Source organism: Bombina bombina, chromosome 7 (genome assembly GCF_027579735.1).
Source record: "Bombina bombina isolate aBomBom1 chromosome 7, aBomBom1.pri, whole genome shotgun sequence".
NCBI classification, from domain to species: domain Eukaryota; kingdom Metazoa; phylum Chordata; class Amphibia; order Anura; family Bombinatoridae; genus Bombina; species Bombina bombina.
The window spans coordinates 639,907,771-639,933,604 of NC_069505.1; positions in this window are offsets into that span (position 1 = coordinate 639,907,771).

Consider the following 25,834-nt stretch of genomic DNA (forward strand, 5'->3'; position numbering starts at 1 on the left):
CATTTACTGTACCCACACATATTATATACCGTTTATATACTCATTACTGTACACACACATATTATATACCGTTTATATACTCATTTACTGTACACACACATATTATATACAGTTTTATATACTCATTTACTGTACTTACACATATTATATACCGTTTATATACTCATTTACTGTACCCACACATATTATATACCGTTTATATACTCATTTACTGTACTCACACATTATATACTGTTTATATACTTATTACTGTACCTGCACATATTATATACTGTTTATATACTCATTTACTGTACCCGCACATATTATATACCGTTTATATACTCATTACTGTACACACACATATTATATACCGTTTATATACTCATTTACTGTACCCACACATATTTTATACCGTTTATATACTCATTACTGTACTCACACATATTATATACCGTTTATATACTCATTACTGTACACACACATACTATATACTGTTTATATACTCATTTACTGTACTCACACATATTATATACCGTTTATATACTCATTTACTGTACCCACACATATTATATACCGTTTATATTCTCATTACTGTACCCACACATATTATATACCGTTTATATACTCATTACTGTACCCACACATATTATATACCGTTTATATACTCATTACTGTACCTGTACATATTATATACCGTTTATATACTCATTTACTGTACCTGCACATATTATATACCGTTTATATACTCATTTACTGTACCCACACATATTATATACCGTTTATATACTAATTTACTGTACACACACATATTATATACCGTTTATATACTCATTTACTGTACCCGCACATATTATATACCGTTTATATACTCATTTACTGTACCCACACATATTATATACCGTTTATATACTCATTACTGTACCCACACATATTATATACCGTTTATATACTCATTTACTGTACCCACACATATTATATAACGTTTATATACTCATTTACTGTACCCACACATATTATATACCGTTTATATACTCATTTACTGTACCCACACATATTATATACCGTTTATATACTCATTACTGTACACACACATATTATATACCGTTTATATACTCATTTACTGTACACACACATATTATATACAGTTTTATATACTCATTTACTGTACACACACATATTATATACCGTTTATATACTCATTTACTGTACACACACGTATAATATACCGTTTATATACTCATTAATGTAAACACACATATTATATACCGTTTATATACTCATTAATGTAAACACACATATTATATACCGTTTATATACTCATTTACTGTACTCACACATATTATATACCGTTTATATATTCATTTACTGTACTTACACATATTATATACCGTTTATATACTCATTTACTGTACCCACACATATTATATACCGTTTATATACTCATTTACTGTACTCACACATTATATACTGTTTATATACTTATTACTGTACCCGCACATATTATATACTGTTTATATACTCATTTACTGTACCCGCACATATTATATACCGTTTATATACTCATTACTGTACACACACATATTATATACCGTTTATATACTCATTTACTGTACCCACACATATTATATACTGTTTATATACTCATTACGGTACACACACATATTATATACCGTATATATACTCATTTACTGTACCCATAAATATTATATACCGTTTATATACTCATTTACTGTACCCACACATATTTTATACCGTTTTTATACTCATTTACTGTACCCGCACATATTATATACTGTTTATATAATCATTTACTGTACCCACACATATTATATACCATTTATATACTCATTTACTGTACACACACATATTATATACCGTTTATATACTCATTTACTGTACACACACATATTATACAGGGAGTGCAGAATTATTAGGCAAATGAGTATTTTGACCACATCATCCTCTTTATGCATGTTGTCTTACTCCAAGCTGTATAGGCTCGAAAGCCTACTACCAATTAAGCATATTAGGTGATGTCCATCTCTGTAATGAGAAGGGGTGTGGTCTAATGACATCAACACCCTATATCAGGTGTGCATAATTATTAGGCAACTTCCTTTCCTTTGGCAAAATGGGTCAAAAGAAGGACTTGACAGGCTCAGAAAAGTCAAAAATAGTGAGATATCTTGCAGAGGGATGCAGCACTCTTAAAATTGCAAAGCCTCTGAAGCATGATCATCGAACAATCAAGCGTTTCATTCAAAATAGTCAACAGGGTCGCAAGAAGCGTGTGGAAAAACCAAGGCGCAAAATAACTGCCCATGAACTGAGAAAAGTCAAGCGTGCAGCTGCCAAGATGCCACTTGCCACCAGTTTGGCCATATTTCAGAGCTGCAACATCACTGGAGTGCCCAAAAGCACAAGGTGTGCAATACTCAGAGACATGGCCAAGGTAAGAAAGGCTGAAAGACGACCACTACTGAACAAGACACACAAGCTGAAACGTCAAGACTGGGCCAAGAAATATCTCAAGACTGATTTTTCTAAGGTTTTATGGACTGATGAAATGAGAGTGAGTCTTGATGGGCCAGATGGATGGGCCCGTGGCTGGATTGGTAAAGGGCAGAGAGCTCCAGTCCGACTCAGACGCCAGCAAGGTGGAGGTGGAGTACTGGTTTGGGCTGGTATCATCAAGGATGATCTTGTGGGGCCTTTTCGGGTTGAGAATGGAGTCAAGATCAACTCCCAGTCCTACTGCCAGTTTCTGGAAGACACCTTCTTCAAGCAGTGGTACAGGAAGAAGTCTGCATCCTTCAAGAAAAACATGATTTTCATGCAGGACAATGCTCCATCACACGCGTCCAAGTACTCCACAGCGTGGCTGGCAAGAAAGGGTATAAAAGAAGAAAATCTAATGACATGGCCTCCTTGTTCACCTGATCTGAACCCCATTGAGAACCTGTGGTCCATCATCAAATGTGAGATTTACAAGGAGGGAAAACAGTACACCTCTCTGAACAGTGTCTGGGAGGCTGTGGTTGCTGCTGCACGCAATGTTGATGGTGAACAGATCAAAACACTGACAGAATCCATGGATGGCAGGCTTTTGAGTGTCCTTGCAAAGAAAGGTGGCTATATTGGTCACTGATTTGTTTTTGTTTTGTTTTTGAATGTCAGAAATTTATATTTGTGAATGTTGAGATGTTATATTGGTTTCACTGGTAAAAATAAATAATTGAAATGGGTATATATTTGTTTTTTGTTAAGTTGCCTAATAATTATGCACAGTAATAGTCACCTGCACACACAGATATCCCCCTAAAATAGCTAAAACTAAAAACAAACTAAAAACTACTTCCAAAAATATTCAGCTTTGATATTAATGAGTTTTTTGGGTTCATTGAGAACATGGTTGTTGTTCAATAATAAAATTAATCCTCAAAAATACAACTTGCCTAATAATTCTGCACTCCCTGTATACTGTTTATATACTTATTACTGTACACACACATATTATATACCGTTTATATACTCATTTACTGTACACACACATATTATATACCGTTTATATACTCATTTACTGTACCCACACATATTATATACCGTTTTTATACTCATTTACTGTACACACACATATTATATACCGTTTATATACTCATTTACTGTACCTACACATATTATATACCATTTATATACTCATTACTGTACTCACACATATTATATACCGTTTATATACTCATTACTGTACACTCACATATTATATACCGTTTATATACTCATTTACTGTACCCATACATATTATATACCGTTTATATACTCATTTACTGTACCCACACATATTATATACCGTTTATATACTCATTTACTGTACCCACACATATTATTGTTATGTTCTGTGTGTAGTCAGGATTAGAACATTCAGTTGTGTGCTGTTACCTTGTGTCTGATGTCTCTTGCACATATCACTGAGACTGTGCAGCAGGAACTTTAGATAACTTTTATTCAGCTACAGCCACATGGCTATTTACTAGCAGGTTCCATCAGTAAAACTAACATGGCTTCTGATGATGTCACAGAGACCCAGACACACCCAGAGGGTGTGGTGAGCTGAGCTTAAAGCTGCAGCACTTTTAACATATAATGATAAAACAAGGTTAGTGCAAAGATACAGTAAAAGCTGCAGTAATCTTAACATCCCCTTTTTTCTCAAAAAAAAAAAATATAAAAAAATAAATAAAAATAAAGAACAGACAGTGGATAATATTGTAACATGCAACAAGTAATAGACATACATGTTTATCACTAAACCATACACTTGTACTTAGAACAGTTTATCTTTATAGTCTATGTGCACAAGACCTAGGTTGCAGCCTAGATTTTAGTCACAGTTATGTTTTCTGCGATAAGTCCGCCTTCGGATTAGGTCATTCCTTGCTTAATAATCTCTCACTGAATCCTCACATTGCCATCTAGAAGGTGGCCTTCTGTTTCTAGAGGGCCGTAGAGTATTTGGTTCAGGAGAAATAGTCTGTGGAGGAGTACCCAACGGTTGTTGATCATCTGTGATATTTTGTTGTTGGACAGAATCATTCTGAGGTTGATCTGTTTCAGTTGTGTTCATTTGTGTAGCTGGTTGAGATCTATGTCTCATTTGTTCTACATGGCTGGAAACTGTACCACCAGCTTGTAGTTGAACTTTAAACATTCTGTTGCCCATGCCTTGTATTATGACAGCTGGAATCCATTTATTTGGGCCACGGTAGTTTCTAACCCATACTCTGTCATGAATGACAAATTCTGAAACGCTAGAAGTGTTCAACTCTTGTTTGGAATGTTCTGGTCTAACTTTATCCAGTGGAGTTCTCAGGCGTCTTCCAAACATTAACATTGCAGGTGATTGCCCAGTAGTGGCATGGGGAGTGTTTCGATAGTTAAACAAAAAGTTAGAAAGGGAGTTTGGATTAAATTTTGATTTGTGAGAGACAGCTAAGTGGCGTTTTAAAGTTTGTACAAATCTTTCAGCCTGTCCATTAGAGGCTGGAAAATATGGAGATGTCTTACAGTGTTTGATGTTATTTGTAGCTAGAAATGTTTCAAATTCATGTGATATGAACTGTGGACCATTGTCTGAGACTAAAGTTTGTGGCAGTCCAAATCTTGCAAACATACTGGAAAGAACGACAATGGTTTGTTGTGTTGTAGTACTTGACATTTGAACTACTTCTGGCCACTTGGAATGAGCATCCACAGCCACCAAATACATTCGTCCATCCACTGGCCCTCTAAAATCAACATGGATTCTTGTCCAAGGTTCATTTGGCCATGGCCAAGTTTTTGAGGTGTCCCTGCTGGGATTCCGCTGTGTCTGTGCACATGCATTGCAAGCAGCTACATAAGAAGCAATATCTGTATCCAATTTAGGCCACCATAAATATTCTCGTGCTCTTTGCTTCATTTTTGCTACACCCTGATGTGAGCTGTGTAGTAACTTTAATGCTAATGTTTGCAGTAAGGTCGGAATTATCACTCGTGACCCCCATAACAGACAGCCTGGGTCATGCACAATTTCCTTCTTCCTTGTAAAATATGGCTGAAGGTCAGAGCGAACCACTTTAGGCCACCCATGTTGAACAAAAGACTTAATTTCCTGTAAGGTAGAATCGGAGCATGTATAAGTAGCAATCACTTTGGAATTTAGATTTAAAGGCTGTGGAGGATTTTCTATAATTTTAGAAGATGCTGTCATGTGATGTACCATTGGTAATCTTGAAAACATATCCACATTTGTATGATCACTGTGGCATCGATATTTAATGGAGTAGTTGTAAGCCGCCAGTTGAAGTGCATAGCGCTGAAGTCGAGCAGCTGTTGTGTTGGAGATACCCTTCTGAGGGTGCAGAATGGACGAGAGTGGTTTATGATCCGTGATCAGAGTAAAAGGTCTGCCATATATATAAATGTGGAATTTCTTCACAGCCCAAATTATTGCTAAAGCTTCTCGATCAATCTGGGCATAATTTCTCTTAGATGGAGTTAGAGATCTGGACGCAAAAGACACAGGACGTTCAGAACCATCGGGCATAATGTGTGAAAGTACTGCGCCTAAACCATATGTTGAAGCATCGCAGGCTAGTACCAAAGGCTTCTTAAGGTCATAGTGGACAAGGAGTCTTGATTCCAGAAGAAGTTGCTTTGAGCGTTCAAATGCTCATGTACATAAGTCAGTCCAGGCCCACTGGTTTTTACTATCTAAAAGGCGGTGTAGTGGATATAGTAAATGAGCCAAATTTGGTAAAAATCTGTGATAGTAATTGAGCAACCCCAAATAAGAACGTAGCTGAGATACATTAACAGGGGTGGGAGCATGAACCAGCACTTTCACTTTTTCAGCAGTTGTGTGGAGACCATTCTTGTCCACTACATGTGCACAATATTCTAAACTCTTGCAGAAGAACTCACACTTTTCCATGTTAACTTTCAGTCCGAATTCCTGTAGGCGCTGTAAAACAGCTTCAACATTGGCTTTATGAGTGGCATCATATTCACCAGTGATAAGCCAGTGATAAGCATGTCATCTAACATACAGTGGGTATGTGGAATACCTGCCAAGATCTCATCCATTATCCGTTGCCACACTGCAGGTGCTGGGGCAATGCCAAACACCATTCGCGTATACTGAAAAAGTCCTTTGTGAGTGTTGATAGTTAACAGGTGTCTGGAGTCTGGATGCACCTCTAACTGTAAGTATGCTTGATGCACAAGTAATTGAGGGTTAAGGCCCACTCTGAAATCTCCACAGATGCAAATATCCCCATTTTGTTTCCTGACAGGAACTATTGGGGAAGCCCATTCACTGCTAGACACTGGAACAATAATCCCCTGATTTCGTAGTCTTTCTAGTTCTGCTTCAATTTTAGGTTTAAGTGCAAATGGTACAACTCTTGGTTTACAAAATTTTGGAATAGCAATTTCTTTTAGGTGAAGCTGAATCTGCTTGTCTTTCACTAAACCTAGGTTTCCATCAAATACAGTCTTATATTTGTGCTTTAGTGAATTAATCCAAGTAGAATTTGAATTCCCACTTTGGTCCAGCAGTTTGTTAAGCGGTAACTGTTGTGGTAACTTTGGCATGCCCAATGCTTGGATCCAGGATCTACCAAACAAAGGTGGTCCTCCTTTAGGTAAAAAGTAGAGGCGTAGCTTTTTAGTTATACCATTAAATGTCACTGTAGGTGATACACACCCAATAGGCTTTATTATTTCATTTGAATATGTTTGCATTGTGACAGCTGTTGGAACAATTGGTTGCCTTAGTCCCAGGCGGTTCCAATCAGCAGCTGTGATAACAGAGACTGCTGCTCCTGTATCAACTTCCATAATGAGAGGTTTACCATCTATATTCACCTTTGCTTGCAGTTCTGGAATTTTATTCTCAAGGCTGTAGATCTGTAATGTGTATAATGGTTTGTCTTCCTCTGAATCAGTGTGTGGTGTATCTACTTGCACATGAAAAGCTGCACGTGACTTGCTGCCTTTCTTACTTTTATCTCTGTCTAAGGAACTTCTGCACACTCTCTTTGTATGACCAATCTTCCCACACCCATAGCAGGTGCTGTTCCTAAACCTGCAGGCATTTGCTGTGTGATTTGTGTCACCACATCTGTAACAGGTGGTCTGTGACCCTTGTCTAGCTGGATACTGTTTATTAAGGTGCATACTTGTATGAAAAACATCTTTTTCCTTATCACAAACTGCCTGTGCTGGGGCCTGGAGCATTTGTGCATCTTTAGTAGCAAGTTCCATGACTGTAGCTATCTCTATAGCACGCTTTAGTGTTAAATCATCCTCTGCTAATAGTCTCTTTTGTACTGTACAGTCCATGAGTCCAATAACAAACATATCACGTAAAGCAGTGTTTAAATAATCTCCAAATCTGCAGCTACTTGTTAGTTTCTTTAAACTGATCACATAAGTTTTAATGTCCTCATGCTGCAATTGCTTGCGTGTGTAAAACTTAAAGCGTTTTGATATCTCTAGAGGCTTAGGTAGGTAGTGGTCAGATAACAGGCAGATCAGGTCAGACAGAGGTTTAGCATTAGGTTTATCTGGTGAGAGAATGTCCCTTAATGTAGTGTAAGCTGCTGAGCCTATAGTTGTCAGAAACACAGCCACTTGCTTATCAGCTCCTATGTTATTTGCTGTACAATATAGCTCAAACTGTTCAACCCATGTGTCCCATCTGTCTGTGTCTGCTGCAAACACAGGTAAGGTGCCAATAAGTGCCATTATATGTGTGTTATCTGTCTGTGTCTGCTGCAAACACAGGTAAGGTGCCAATAAGTGCCATTATATGTGTGTTATCTGTCTGTGTCTGGTGCAAACACAGGTAAGGTGCCAATAAGTGTCATTATATGTGTGTTATCTGTCTGTGTCTGGTGCAAACACAGGTAAGGTGCCAATAAGTGCCATTATATGTGTGTTATCTGTCTGTGTCTGCTGCAAACACAGGTAAGGTGCCAATAAGTGCCATTATATGTGTGTTATCTGTCTGTGTCTGGTGCAAACACAGGTAAGGTTCCAATAAGTGCCATTATATGTGTGTTACCTGTCTGTGTCTGCTGCAAACACAGGTAAGGTGCCAATAAGTACCATTATATGTGTGTTATCTGTCTGTGTCTGGTGCAAACACAGGTAAGGTGCCAATAAGTACCATTATATGTGTGTTATCTGTCTGTGTCTGCTGCAAACACAGGTAAGGTGCCAATAAGTGCCATTATATGTGTGTTATCTGTCTGCGTCTGGTGCAAACACAGGTAAGGTGCCAATAAGTGCCATTATATGTGTGTTATCTGTCTGCGTCTGGTGCAAACACAGGTAAGATGCCAATAAGTGCCATTATATGTGTGTTATCTGTCTTTGTCTGGTGCAAAAACAGGTAAGGTGCCAATAAGTGCCATTATAGGGTCAGACCACAGATCCTCGTCGCCAGCTGTTATGTTCTCTGTGTAGTAAGGATTAGAACATTCAGTTGTGTGCTGTTACCTTGTGTCTGATATCTCTTGCACATATCACTGAGACTCTGCAGCAGGAACTTTAGATAACTTTTATTCAGCTACAGCCACATGGCTTATTTACTAACAGGTTCATCAGTGAAACTAACATGGCTTCTGATGATGTCACAGAGACCCAGACACACCCAGAGGGTGTGGTGAGCTGAGCTTAAAGCTGCAGCACTTCTAACATATAATGATAAAACAAGGTTAGTGCAAAGATACAGTAAAAGCTGCAGTAATCTTAACAATTATATACCGTTTTTATACTCATTTACTGTACCCACTCATATTATATACCGTTTATATACTCATTTACTGTACCTGCACATATTATATACCATTTATATACTCATTTACTGTACCCACACATATTATATACCGTTTATATACTCATTTACTGTACACACACATATTATATATAGTGATGTCGCGAATAGTTAGTCGGCGAATAGATCCCGATGAACATAGCTTGTTCGCGTTCGCAACGGCGGGCGAACATATGCGATGTTCGATCCGCCCCCTATTCGTCATCATTGAGTAAACTTTGACCCTGTATCTCACAGTCTGCAGACACATTCCAACCAATCAGCAGCAGACCCTCCCTCCCAGACCCTCCCAGCTCCTGGACAGCAGCCATTTTAGATTCATTCGGAAGCTGCATTGTTAGTGAGAGGAGGGACAGTGTAGATGCTGGTGATTTAATAGGGAAATTGCTAGCTAGGCTAGTGTATTCCGTGTCCACTACAGTCCTCAAGGACTCATCTGATCTCTGCTGTAAGGACAGCACCCCAAAAAGCTCTTTTTAGGGCTAGAACATTATTTATTTATTTATTTTCCTGTGTAATCTAATTGCAGTTGCCTGCCTGCCAAGCCACTTGCCCAGTGCCACCACTCATATCTGGTGTAACAGTAGTGTATATTTAAAAAAAAAACTTTTTTTGACTGTGAAACATCAGTCTGCTAGTGTAATCTAATTGCAGTTGCCTGCCTGCCAGCATGTGTGCCAGGCCCACTTGCCCAGTGCCACCACTCATATCTGGTGTAACAGTAGTGTAAATTTAAAAAAAAAAATACTTTTTTGACTGTGAAACATCAGTCTGCTAGTGTAATCTAATTGCAGTTGCCTGCCTGCCAGCGTGTGTGCCAGGCCCACTTGCCCAGTGCCACCACTCATATCTGGTGTAACAGTAGTGTAAATTTAAAAGCAAAAAACATTTTGGACTGTGAAACATCAGTCTGCTTTTTTGTGTCAGGCTCACAGCGTATACTGTGCCCACTTGCCCAGTGCCACCACTCATATCTTGTTTAATAGTAGTGTAAGTGTACATTTAAAAACAAAACAACTTTTTGGACTGTGAAACATCAGTCTGCTTTTTTGGCAGGCAGTTGCCTGCCAGCCTGCCAAGCCACTTGCCCAGTGCCACCACTCATATCTGGTGTAACAGTAGTGTAAATTTAAAAAAAAAAAATACTTTTTTGACTGTGAAACATCAGTCTGCTAGTGTAATCTAATTGCAGTTGCCTGCCTGCCAGCCAGCGTGTGTGCCAGGCCCACTTGCCCAGTGCCACCACTCATATCTGGTGTAACAGTAGTGTAAATTTAAAAACAAAAAACATTTTGGACTGTGAAACAGTCTGCTTTTTTGTGTCAGGCTCACAGCGTATACTGTGCCCACTTGCCCAGTGCCACCACTCATATCTTGTTTAATAGTAGTGTAAGTGTAAAATTTAAAAAAAACAAAACTTTTTTTTACTGTGAAACATCAGTCTGCTTGTGTAATCTAATTGCAGTTGCCTGCCTGCCAGTGTGTGTGCCAGGCCCACTTGCCCAGTGCCACCACTCATATCTGGTGTAACAGTAGTGTAAATTTAAAAAAATAAAATACTTTTTTGACTGTGAAACATCAGTCTGCTTGTGTAATCTAATTGCAGTTGCCTGCCTGCCAGCGTGTGTGCCAGGCCCACTTGCCCAGTGCCACCACTCATATCGGGTGTAACAGTAGTGTAAATTAAAAAAACAAAAAACTTTTTTGACTGTGAAACAACAGTCTGCTAGTGTAATCTAATTGCAGTTGCCTGCCTGGCAGCGTGTGTGCCAGGCCCACTTGCCCAGTGCCACCACTCATATCGGGTGTAACAGTAGTGTAAATTTAAAAAAACAAAAACTTTTTTGACTGTGCAACATCAGTCTGCTTGTGTAATCTAATTGCAGTTGCCTGCCTGCCAGTGTGTGTGCCAGGCCCACTTGCCCAGTGCCACCACTCATATCTGGTGTAACAGTAGTGTAAATTTAAAAACAAAAAACTTTTTGGACTGTGAAACATCAGTCTGCTTTTTTGTTTCAGGCTCACAGCTTATACTGGGCCCACTGGCCCAGTGCCACCACTCATATCTTGTTTAATATTAGTGTAAGTGTACATTTAAAAAAATAAAAACTTTTTGGACTGTGAAACATCAGTCTGCTTTTTTGTGTCAGGCTCACAGCGTCTACTGTGCCCACTTGCCCAGTGCCACCACTTATATCGTGTTTAATAGTAGTGTAAGTGTACATTTTAAAAAATAAAAACTTTTTGGACTGTGAAACATCAGTCTGCTTTTTTGTGTCAGGCTCACAGCGTATACTGTGCCCACTTGCCCAGTGCCACCACTCATATCGTGTTTAATAGTAGTGTAAGTGTACATTTAAAAACAAAAAAACTTTTTGGACTGTGAAACATCAGTCTGGTTTTTTGTGTCAGGCTCACAGCGTATACTGTGCCCACTTGCCCAGTGCCACCACTCATATCTTGTTTAATAGTAGTGTAAGTGTACATTTAAAAAAAAAAAAACATTTTGGACTGTGTAACATCAGTCTGCTTTTTTGTGTCAGGCTCACAGCTTATACTGGGCCCACTTGCCCAGTGCCACCACTCATATCTTGTTTAATAGTAGTGTAAGTGTAAAGTTAAAAACAAAAAAAACTTTTTGGACTGTGAAACATCAGTCTTCTTTTTTGTTTCAGGCTCACAGCATATACTGTGCCCACTTGCCCAGTGCCACCACTCATATCTTGTTTAATAGTAGTGTAAGTGTACATTTAAAAAAATAAAAACTTTTTGGACTGTGAAACATCAGTCTGCTTTTTTGTTTCAGGCTCACAGCTTATACTGGGCCCACTTGCCCAGTGCCACCACTCATATCTTGTTTAATAGTAGTGTAAGTGTACATTTAAAAACAAAAAAAACTTTTTGGACTGTGAAACATCAGTCTGCTTTTTTGTTTCAGGCTCACAGCTTATACTGGGCCCATTTACCCAGTGCCACCACTCATATCTTGTTTAATAGTAGTGTAAGTGTACATTTAAAAAAATAAAAACTTTTTGGACTGTGAAACATCAGTCTGTTTTTTTGTGTCAGGCTCACAGCGTATACTGTGCCCACTTGCCGAGTGCCACCACTCATATCTTGTTTAATAGTAGTGTAAGTGTACATTTAAAAAAAAATGACAGGCAGAGGCAGGCTACCCCGCAGGTGCCGTCGTGGTCGTGGTGCTGTGATTCCCTTTGGCCCTAGAATAATGCCCAGTGTTCAGAGGCCACGTCCCATGAACTCGAAAAGTTCTGAGGAAATAGTTGACTTTTTAACACAGGACACCCAATCTTCTATAGCTTCTGCTCCGAACCTTGACGCACCATCCTCCTCCAGCTTATCTTCGGGCACCTCTCAAGTTACCACTTGCCCGCCTGCCACCACCACCAACACTAGCACCACAGCCGCTTCACTTGATCTGTCAGAGGAGTTATTTACACATCAGTTGGAAGAAATCTATTGATCTATCTATCTAATCTATGTATCTATCTATAAAATCTATCTATCTCGTGGCCGGACTGTTATCTGACATCCACTTGTGTTTCGTCCAAATGTCCGTCGTCCAAATGTCCATCTGCCAAATGTCCGTCGTCTAAAAGTTGCGCAGTGCCCCAAATTTGAAGTAGGAGGACCGACCAAGCATCTTTTTCCATCTCCCGGTTCCTAAAATCCATGCCATATACACGTCCCCTGATAGGGGGCGTAACAGGGATTAAACTGATAGGAATAGTACTACTTAACACACCTTATAATAACGCAGAGAGAGGAGTCTGAAGAAGAGGAGTCAGAGAAGGGGAAGGTGGCTTTGAGGCGGTGGAAGACCAAACACAGCAGGCGTCTCAGGGGGCTTGTTGTCACCTTTCGGGGACCCTTGGTGTTGTACATGGCTGGGTGGAGGAAGAGACCTTCAATGACATCAGTGAGGACAAGGAACGGGACATGGCTAGCTTGGTATACAACCTTGTGCAAATGGGGAGTTTGCGCTTGTGCAAATGAACTGTTTGCGGTTGTTTGCGGTGCGTTAAACGGAGAGTTTGGTCTGTCACTGTGAAGCGGGCGTAACCCTTACACTACCTGATCGATACAACATCATACCTGATGTTTTAAAGCACGTTATTCCGAACAATTTAGGAATGTTAGGTGATTTATGCCCTTTATGGATTGAAACCAGACTCTGCATCAACTATGTAATTTTACGTGGGAGTTTTGCCATGGATCCCCCTCCGGCATGCCACAGTCCAGGTGTTAGTCCCCTTGAAACAACTTTTCCATCACTATTGTGGCCAGAAAGAGTCCCTGTGGGTTTTAAAATTCGCCTGCCTATTGAAGTCAATGGCGGTTCGCCCGGTTCGCCTGTTCGCGAACAGTTGCGGAAGATTGTGTTCGTCGTTCGCGAACGGAAAATTTTAATTTTGCGACATCACTAATTATATACCGTTTATATACTCATTTACTGTACACACACATATTATATACCATTTATATACTCATTTACTGTACACACACATATTATATACCGTTTATATACTCATTTACTGTACCTGCACATATTATATACCGTTTATATACTCATTTATTGTACACACACATATTATATACCATTTATATACTCATTTACTGTACACACACATATTATATACCATTTATATACTCATTTACTGTACCCACACATATTATATACTCATTTACTGTACCCACACATATTATATACCGTTTATATACTCATTTACTGTACACACACATATTATATATAGTGATGTCGCGAACCTTAAAATTTCGGTTCGCGAACGGCGGACTCGAACTTCCGCTACTGTTCGCGAACCGGCATTGACTTCAATAGGCAGGCGAACTTTAAAACTCTTTCTGGCCACAATAGTGATGGAAAAGTTGTTTCAAGGGGACTAACACCTGGACTGTGGCATGCCGGAGGGGGATCCATGGCAAAACTCCCACGGAAAATTACATAGTTGATGCAGAGTCTGGTTTTAAACCATAAAGGGCCTAAATCATCTAACATTCCTAAATTGTTTGGAATAACGTGCTTTAAAACATCAGGTATGATGTAGTATCGATCAGGTAGTGTAAGGGTTACGCCCGCTTCACAGTGACAGACCAAACTCCCCGTTTAACGCACCGCAAACAACTGCAAACAGTCCATTTGCACAACCACAAGATAGATAGATTTGATAGTTAGATACATAGATTACATAGATCAATAGATGCAATATACATATGATAGATACAAATTACATAGATCAATAGATGCAATATACATTTGATGATAGATACGAATTACATAGATCAAAAGATGCAATATACATTTGATAGATACGAATTACATCGATCAATAGATGCAATTTATATTTGATAGATACGATTTATAGTTAGAAAAACAGTTACCAGTATCAGCGCTTGGGTCCTGGTAGTTGGTAAGGGCTAAATATTGAGGAATGAGAATCCGGTTTAAGCTGTTCTAAGTTGAAGGTGAAAATCCACAGGCTGGCTGGTGTGGACAAACCAGCTGATGATTCCGGAACCTCTGCTGTTCAGATCCGGGTGTGCTGCTGCCCGTAGTGGAAGGTGTGTGCTCTCAGGTGACACCCAATCAGGAACAGGAACTAGGACAGAATGGAAGACAGGCACAGCCCAATTCAAGTGCAGGATAATTTATTAAGACATAAGTGCAAGTACACAATACATACAAACATTTAGGAGATAAAACAGCAAAATGGGTTAAAATGATCCCTCCAGTTAAGTAATCAAATTCACAGCCCAGGCACGAACATCTCAGTCGAATAATACCAAGTCTGGGTGAGAGGTGCTGGAACTAAAATTACTCCTGGTGGTACAATACAGATAACTCTACGTACGTTTCGTCTGAGTTCGCTCAGACGTTTTCAAGAGTATAATCAAAATGACAATAAGCTGAATCATTCAATTAACTGGAGGGATCATTTTAACCCATTTTGCTGTGTTATCTCCTAAATGTTTGTGAGTATGTATTGTGTACTTGCACTTATGTCTTAATAAATTATCCTGCACTAGAATTGGGCTGCGTCTGTCTTCCATTCTGTCCTAGTTACGATTTATAGTTAGATAGATTTGATAGATAAATAGATAGATTTGATAGATATATTATTTTCCTGACAGAGTATAACAATAAGACATGCGCTCTGGGACCCGTGGTGTGTTAAGTAGTATTATTCTTAGCAGTTTACTACCTGTTACTCCCCCTGTCGGGGGAGGTCTATATAGGCTGCATTTTTGGAACAGGGAGATGGAAGAAGATGATTGGTCTGTCCTCCTACTTCAAATTTGGCCTAAACACAAGTGGCTGTCTCAAATCAGTCCGGCCACGAGATAGATAGATATACATAGATTGATAGTTAGATAGAATCGATAGAAGATAAATAGATAGATTTGCTAGATATATAATTACCCTGACAAAGTATAACAATAAAACATGCGTTCTGGGAGCCATGGTGACTAGGTTGTGTTAAGTAGTACTATTCTTAGCACTTTAATCCCTGTAACTCCCCCTATCGGGGGAGGTGTATATGGCCTGCATGATTACCCTGACAAAATATAATAACAATACATGCGGTCTGGGACCCATGGTAACTAGGTTGTGTTTTAAGTAGTACTATTCTTAGCACTTTAATCCCTGTAACTCCCCCTATCGGGGGAGGTCTATACGGCCTGCCTGATTACCCTGACCAAATAAAACAACAAGACATGTGGTCTGAGACCCATGGTAACTAGGTTGTGTTTATATTAGTACTAATCTTAGCACTTTAATCCCTTTATCTCCCCCTATCGGGGGAGGTCTATATGGCCTGCATGATTACCCTTACAAAGTATAATAGCAAGACATGCGGTCTGAGACCCATGGTAACTAGGTTGTGTTTATATTAGTACTATTCTTAGCACTTTAATCCCTTTTACTCCCCCTATCGGGGGAGGTCTATACGGCCTGCCTGATTACCCTCACCAAATATAACAACAAGACATGCGGTCTGGAACCCATGGTAACTAGGTTGTGTTAAGTAGTACCGTTCTTATTAGTTTAAAGGCCTGCATTATTACCCTGACAAAATATAATAAGACATGCGGTCTGAGACCCATGGTAAGGTTGTGTTAAGTAGTACTATTCTTAGCACTTTAATCCCTGTTACTCCCGCTATCAGGGGAGGTCTATATGGCCTGCATGATTACCCTGACAAAATATAATAATAAGTAGTGATGTCGCGAACAGTTCGCCGGAGAACAGTTCCCGGCGAACATAGCTTGTTCGCGTTCGCCGCTGCGGGTGAACATATGCGATGTTCGATCCGCCCCCTATTTGTCATCATTGAGGAAACTTTGACCCTGTATCTCACAGCCTTCTCACACATTTGAGCCAATCAGCAGCAGACACTCACAGACCCTCCCAGCTCCTGGGCAGCAGCCATTTTAGATTCATTACGATCTTGCTTTCTTAGTGAGAGGAGCTTTAGTGTTGCTGCTGCTGACATTATAGGGAAATAGATAGCTAGGCTAGTGTATTTAGTGTCCATTACAGTCCTGAAGGACTCATCTAATCTCTGCTGTAAGGACAGCACCCCAAAAAGCCCTTTTTAGGGCTAGAACTTCAGTCGTTTTTTGTTTTTTTTTATTTGTCATTTTATTTGCATTTGCCTGGCTTTCAGCCTGTGTGTGAGGCTCACAGCATATACTGTGATTAGTGCCACCACTGATATCTGCTTAACATTATTGTAAATTTAAAAAAAAAACACTTTTAAATCATTTTGCTAGTGTAATCTAATTTCATTTTCTATCAGGCCTGTGTCTCAGGCTCACACAGCATATACTGTGGTTAATTGCTCTGTGCCAGCCAGGCAGCCACAACTCATATCTGCTTAACATTAGTGTAAATTTAAACAAAAAAACTTTTAAATCATTTTGCTAGTGTAATCTAGCCTGTGTGTCAGGCTTCGGTGGTTAATTGCTGTGCCAGCAGCCACCACTCATATCTGCTTAACATTATTTTAAATTAAAAAAAAACAACTTTTAAATCATTTTGCTAGTGTAATCTAATTTCATTTTCTATCAGGCCTGTGTCTCAGGCTCACACAGCATATACTGTGGTTAATTGCTCTGTGCCAGCCAGGCAGCCACCACTCATATCTGCTTAACATTAGTGTAAATTTAAACAACAAAACTTTTACATCATTTTGCTAGTGTAATGTAATTTCATTTTCTATCAGGCCTGTGTGTCAGGCTTCTATGGTTAATTGCTGTGCCAGCAGCCACCACTCATATCTGCTTAACATTATTGTAATTTTTTTTTTAAAAATCTTTTAAATCATTTTGCTAGTGTAATCTAATTTCATTTTCTATCAGGCCTGTGTCTCAGGCTCACACAGCATATACTGTGGTTAATTGCTCTGTGCCAGCAGCCACCACTCATATCTGTTTAACATTAGTGTAAATTTAAACAACAAAACTTTTAAATCATTTTGCTAGTGTAATGTAATTTCATTTTCTATCAGGCCTGTGTGTCAGGCTTACACAGCATATACTGTGGTTAATTGCTGTGCCAGCCACCACTCATATCTGCTTAACATTAGTGTAAATTTAAAAACCAAACTTTTAAATCATTTTGCTAGTGTAATCTAATTTCATTTTCTATCAGGCCTGTGTGTCAGGCTTACACAGCATATACTGTGGTTAATTGCTGTGCCAGCAGCCACCACTCATATCTGCTTAACATTATTGTAAATTAAAAAAAAAAAATTTTAAATCCTTTTGCTAGTGTAATCTAATTTCATTTTCTATCAGGCCTGTGTCTCAGGCTCACACAGCATATACTGTGGTTAATTGCTCTGTGCCAGCCAGACAGCCACCACTCATATCTGCTTAACATTAGTGTAAATTTAAACAACAAAACTTTTAAATCATTTTGTTAGTGTAATCTAATTTAATTTTCTATCAGGCCTGTGTGTCAGGCTTCTGTGGTTAATTGCTGTGCCAGCAGCCACCACTCATATCTGCTTAACATTATTTTAAATTAAAAAAAACAACAACTGTTAAATCATTTTGCTAGTGTAATCTAATTTCATTTTCTATCAGGCCTGTGTCTCAGGCTCACACAGCATATACTATGGTTAATTGCTGTGCCAGCCACCACTCATATCTGCTTAACATTAGTGTAAATTTAAACAACCTAACCTTTAAATCATTTTGCTAGTGTAATCTAATTTCATTTTCTATCAGGCCTGTGTGTCAGGCTTCTGTGGTTAATTGCTGTGCCAGCAGCCACCACTCATATCTGCTTAACATTATTTTAAATTAAAAAAACAACTTTTAAATCATTTTGCTAGTGTAATCTAATTTCATTTTCTATCAGGCCTGTGTCTCAGGCTCACACAGCATATACTGTGGTTTATTGCTCTGTGCCAGCCAGGCAGCCACCACTCATATCTGCTTAACATTAGTGTAAATTTAAACAAAAAAACTTTTAAATCATTTTGCTAGTGTAATCTAATTTCATTTTCTATCAGGCCTGTGTCTCAGGCTCACACAGCATATACTGTGGTTAATTGCTCTGTGCCAGCCAGGCAGCCACCACTCATATCTGCTTAACATTAGTGTAAATTTAAACAACAAAACTTTTAAATCATTTTGCTAGTGTCATGTAATTTCATTTTCTATCAGGCCTGTGTCTCAGGCTCACACAGCATATACTGTGGTTAATTGCTCTGTGCCAGCCAGGCAGCCACCACTCATATCTGCTTAACATTAGTGTAAATTTAAACAAAAAAACTTTTAAATCATTTTGCTAGTGTAATCTAATTTCATTTTCTATCAGGCCTGTGTCTCAGGCTCACACAGCATATACTGTGGTTAATTGCTCTGTGCCAGCCAGGCAGCCACCACTCATATCTGCTTAACATTAGTGTAAATTTAAACAACAAAACTTTTAAATCATTTTGCTAGTGTCATGTAATTTCATTTTCTATCAGGCCTGTGTGTCAGGCTTCTATGGTTAATTGCTGTGCCAACAGCCACCACTCATATCTGCTTAACATTATTGTAATTTTTTTTTAAATTTTTTTTTAAATAATTTTGCTAGTGTAATCTAATTTCATTTTCTATCAGGCCTGTGTGTCAGGCTTCTGTGGTTAATTGCTGTGCCAGCAGCCACCACTCATATCTGCTTAACATTATTGTAAATTTTAAAAAAAAAACACTTTTAAATAATTTTGCTAGTGTAATCTAATTTCATTTTCTATCAGGCCTGTGTCTCAGGCTCACACAGCATATACTGTGGTTAATTGCTCTGTGCCAGCCAGGCAGCCACCACTCATATCTGCTTAACATTAGTGTAAATTTAAACAACAAAACTTTTAAATCATTTTGCTAGTGTAATGTAATTTCATTTTCTATCAGGCCTGTGTGTCAGGCTTCTATGGTTAATTGCTGTGCCAGCAGCCACCACTCATATCTGCTTAACATTATTGTAAAAAATTTTTAAAAACAACTTTTAAATCATTTTGCTAGTGTAATCTAATTTCATTTTCTATCAGGCCTGTGTGTCAGACTTCTGTGGTTAATTGCTGTGCCAGCAGCCACCACTCATATCTGCTTAACATTATTGTAAATTTTTATTAAAAAAAAAACGTTTTAAATCATTTTGCTATTGCAATCTAATTTAATTTTCTATCAGGCCTGTGTCTCAGGCTCACACAGCATATACTGTGGTTAATTGCTCTGTGCCAGCAGCCACCACTCATATCTGCTTAACATTAGTGTAAATTTAAACAACCAAACTTTTAAATCATTTTGCTAGTGTAATCTAATTACATTTTCTATCAGGCCTCTGTGTCAGGCTTACACAGCATACACTGTGGTTAATTGCTGTGAGAGCTGCCACCACTCATATCTGCTTAACATTATTGTACATTTTAAAAAAACAACTTTTAAATAATTTTGCTAGTGTAATCTAATTTCATTTTCTATCAGGCCTGTGTCTCAGGCTCACACAGCATATACTGTGGTTAATTGCTCTGTGCCAGCCAGGCAGCCACCACTCATATCTGCTTAACATTAGTGTAAATTTAAATAAAAAAACTTTTAAATCATTTTGCTAGTGTAATGTAATTTCATTTTCTATCAGGCCTGTGTGTCAGGCTTCTATGGTTAATTGCTGTGCCAGCAGCCACCACTCATATCTGCTTAACATTAGTGTAATTTTTTTTAAAAAATCTTTTAAATCATTTTGCTAGTGTAATCTAATTTCATTTTCTATCAGGCCTGTGTCTCAGGCTCACACAGCATATACTGTGGTTAATTGCTCTGTGCCAGCAGCCACCACTCATATCTGCTTAACATTAGTGTAAATTTAAACAACCAAACTTTTAAATCATTTTGCTAGTGTAATCTAATTTCATTTTCTATCAGGCCTGTGTGTCAGGCTTACACAGCATATACTGTGGTTAATTGCTGTGTCAGCAGCCACCACTCATATCTGCTTAACATTATTGTAAATAAAATAAAAAAATTTTAAATCCTTTTGCTAGTGTAATCTAATTTCATTTTCTATCAGGCCTGTGTCTCAGGCTCACACAGCATATACTGTGGTTAATTGCTGTGCCAGCCACCACTCCTAAACATTATTGTAAATTAAAAAAAAACACTTTTAAATCATTTTGCTAGTGTAATCTAATTTCATTTTCCATCAGGCCTGTGTGTCAGGCCCACATCATATAGTGTGATTAATAGCTCATTTTTCCACCTCTTATATCTGGTGTAACATTAGTGTAAATTTTTTTAAACATTTTTTTTTACATCAGTCCTCTTCTAGTGTTATTTAATATTAGTAGCCAGGCCAGCCTGGCTGCCATTAGTGCCAGCCTGTGTGTCAGGCTGCCAGCATACACTGTGCCTACTTCCATCCTCAGTGCCAGTCCACCACTCCTATCTGGTGTAACATTAGTTTAAATTTTGTAAAAAAAAAACTTTTACATCAGTCTTCTAGTGTTATTTAATTTTAGTTGCCAGGCCAGCCTGCCACTAGTGCCAGCCTGTGTGTCAGGCTGCCAGCACATACTGTGCCTACTTCTTTCCTGAGTGCCATCACTCCTATCTGTTGTAACATTAGTGTAACTTTTTTAAAAACAAACTTTTACATCAGTCTGCTATTGTTATTTAATTGCAGTTGCCTGTCTGCCAGCGTGTGTGCCACCAATCATATTTGTTATAACAGTATTGTAAATATTTAAAATAAAAACTTTTTTGACTGAGAAACATCAGTCATCTAGTGTAATCTAATTGCAGTTGCCTTCCTCCCAGCGTGTGCCAGCCCACTTGCCAACTAGTGCCACCAATCATATTTGTTATAACAGTGGCCAGGCAGCCACCACTCATATCTGCTTAATATTAGTGTAAATTTAAACAACAAAACTTTTAAATCATTTTGCTAGTGCAATCTAATTTAATTTTCTATCAGGCCTGTGTCTCAGGCTCACACAGCATATACTGTGGTTAATTGCTCTGTGCCAGCAGCCACCACTCATATCTGCTTAACATTATTGTAAATTTAAAAAAAAACACTTTTAAATCATTTTGCTAGTGTAATCTAATTTCATTTTCTATCAGGCCTGTGTCTCAGGCTCACTCAGCATATACTGTGGTTAATTGCTCTGTGCCAGCCAGGCAGCCACCACTCATATCTGCTTAACATTAGTGTAAATTTAAACAACAAAACTTTTAAATCATTTTGTTAGTGTAATCTAATTTCATTTTCTATCAGGCCTGTGTGTCAGGCTTCTGTGGTTAATTGCTGTGCCAGCAGCCACCACTCATATCTGCTTAACATTATTTTAAATTTAAAAAAACAAACTTTTAAATCATTTTGCTAGTGTAATCTAATTTCATTTTCTATCAGGCCTGTGTGTCAGGCTTCTGTGGTTAATTGCTGTGCCAGCAGCCACCACTCATATCTGCTTAACATTATTTTAAATTAAAAAAAAACAACTTTTAAATCATTTTGCTAGTGTAATCTAATTTCATTTTCTATCAGGCCTGTGTGTCAGGCTTACACAGCATACACTGTGGTTAATTGCTGTGCCAGCAGCGACCACTCATATCTGCTTAACATAATTGTAAATTTAAAAAAAAAAAAACTTTTAAATCATTTTGCTAGTGTAATCTAATTTCATTTTCTATCAGGCCTGTGTCTCAGGCTCACACAGCATATACTGTAGTTAATTGCTCTGTGCCAGCCAGGCAGCCACCACTCATATCTGCTTAACATTAGTGTAAATTTAAACAACAAAACTTTTAAATCATTTTGCTAGTGTAATCTAATTTCATTTTCTATCAGGCCTGTGTCTCAGGCTCACACAGCATATACTGTGGTTAATTGCTCTGTGCCAGCAGCCACCACTCATATCTGCTTAACATTAGTGTACATTTAAACAACAAAACTTTTAAATCATTTTGCTAGTGTAATGTAATTTCATTTTCTATCAGGCCTGTGTGTCAGGCTTCTATGGTTAATTGCTGTGACAGCAGCCACCACTCATATCTGCTTAACATTATTGTAAAAATTTTTAAAAAAACTTTTAAATCATTTTGCTCGTGTAATCTAATTTCATTTTCTATCAGGCCTGTGTGTCAGGCTTCTGTGGTTAATTGCTGTGCCAGCAGCCACCACTCATATCTGCTTAACATTATTGTAAATTAAAAAAAAAACAACTTTTAAATCATTTTGCTAGTGCAATCTAATTTAATTTTCTATCAGGCCTGTGTCTCAGGCTCACACAGCATATACTGTGGTTAATTGCTCTGTGCCAGCAGCCACCACTCATATCTGCTTAACATTAGTGTAAATTTAAACAACCAAACTTTTAAATCATTTTGCTAGTGCAATCTAATTTAATTTTCTATCAGGCCTGTGTCTCAGGCTTACACAGCATATACTGTGGTTAATTGCTCTGTGCCAGCAGCCACCACTCATATCTGCTTAACATTATTGTAAATTTTAAAAAAAAACTTTTAAATCATTTTGCTAGTGTAATCTAATTTAATTTTCTATCAGGCCTGTGTCTCAGGCTCACACAGCATATACTGTGGTTAATTGCTCTGTGCCAGTGTTATGTTCCTGTCCCTTTAAATCAGGATGTTCAGGTATTCACATTCCTATATAAGGCCCCTCCTCCAGTCTACCTATGCTTGGTAATTTGTATTCACTTAGCTATAAGCTGAGCAACAACGAAGACACCTTGCTGATATTCCTAACCAAGGAATTTACTCTTAATAACTACAATTGCTGTGTGCTTTTCAACTTTGGATCGTCATATATCAGGTTTCCTTGTTTTGTCCGGAATCCTCAAAGTATCTCTTACTTGTTAATTCTGTTTCTCCCGGCTTATACATTGAAGCCGTGTATCGGCGTCTGACGTCACCGTAAGTCTCTGGAGCTCTCTCTCACTCTGGCTGCAAACAACCAACTCCTGTGCTTGATAGCAACTCACCTTGAAGCTGCGGTAACCGTTACTATTTCTTACTCTCTGAAGTTGGTAACGTATTATACCTTAATTTACTTACTACTTAAAAGGACTTTCCTGCATGTTTTACAGTGTGACGCTTATGCAAATACAGCTACCTTTAACTATCTGATTGCCTGTAATATCTATCGATTCAGCTTGACGAACTGTGCTTAATTATTCTATGTGCCTTATCAAATAATCATACTGTTGGTTGTGAAGGACTGCCTGCTGTTTACATGAATACTAACAACGTTATAGACTAACTAAGGACTGCCTGTTAACTAAAAACAACATAACCTGTTATAGAGCTCTCCTGCTTACTTTATATAGAAACACCTCCTGGTTGCAACCTGTGTTTACTGAGGCTGACATTCACCTACTAATACTTAATCTTATCTAATCTTTCATTTATCTACTATCTCTATAATTATCTGCATATTGCAACCTGGTTTTGCAATCGGGATAATATACCTTTAAATCTCATTTCTTCCTCTCTGCATAATTATCTGCATATTGCAAACTGCTATTGCAATCGGGATAATATACCTTTAAATCTCATTTCTTTCACTCTGCATCCATGCAGCAGTGACCCTCAGATCTATGAGCAAAAACTAGGTTCTTGATTACATCTAATGAACCTAAAGGTTTGGTGTGAGACTGAGTGGTCCTGCAGTTAAGGATATCAAATACTTGCACCTAACATAACATATTACCAAGCCTAACATATATCCTATAGCATGGATATCACTGAACTTACAAACCGTGTTGGTTCCCTTGCACAAAGCATGGACCATATGCTACAAGGCCTCAGAGAAATTAAAATTAAAAATGATCACATTAGGAAGTTTATTAATGAGCACTTATCTGATAAACCTGCTCCTATTGATTTAACACCTGAACCAATTGTATCTCCACCTGAAAAATTCTTTGGTGACAGGACTCAGTTTAGAGAATTTAAAAACTCCTGTACTTTGTACTTTTCTTTAAAACCCCGAACCTATGCATCTGATCGGGTCAAAGTTCTAACGGTCATCTCATATCTCAGAGGAGAGGCTAAATCATGGGCTAACGCCTTCTATGAGAACAATGACCCCATATTGGACTCCTTAGATGCCTTTTTCTCTGCCATGTCCCTATTATATGAAGACCATCATAAGCAGAATACTGCTGAGACTGCTCTTAGGAGCCTACGACAAGGTAAAAGAGCAGTAGAAGAATATATCACGGACTTTAAAAGATGGGCACCAGACACCCAATGGAATGAACCTGCTCTGAGAAATCAGTTCAGAACAGGTCTTTCTGAAACATTAAAAGATGAATTAGCCCGTGGTGCAGTTCCTGTGGAATTAGAGAATCTTATGACCTTATGTATCACTGTTGATAGAAGGATAAGAGAACGTAGATCTGAAAGGGCACTATCTGATCCTGTTGCCAAGAAAATCCCGGTATACCATCCTGTGGTCACTGCACCATCTAAATCAAATGATGAACCTATGGAAGTTGCTGTCATGAGGGGTCCTCTAAAACCAGAGGAAAAAGCCAGAAGGAAGCTACATAACTTGTGTTTATATTGCGCAGCAAAGGACCATGCTGTTAGAGACTGTCCTGTGCTTATCAGACAGAAGAGGGGTAAGAATCTTCAGCACCAAAATTGCCTTAATAAATTGTCTGCGCTTACCACTCATTTACCAATTTCTGTTCTTTTGCAGTGGCGTCTACAGAAGACAAAAACCCAGGCCGTTATTGACTCTGGTGCATCTGGGAATTTCATTGACCAAGCATTTGTAACAAAACATAAAATACCCACAATAAAAAAAGATAGTGCACAAGCCATAAGATTGGTTGATGGTTTTCTTATGAATACGGGGCCTATCACCCATCACACTACACCCTTACAAGTTATCACACAGAAGGGCCA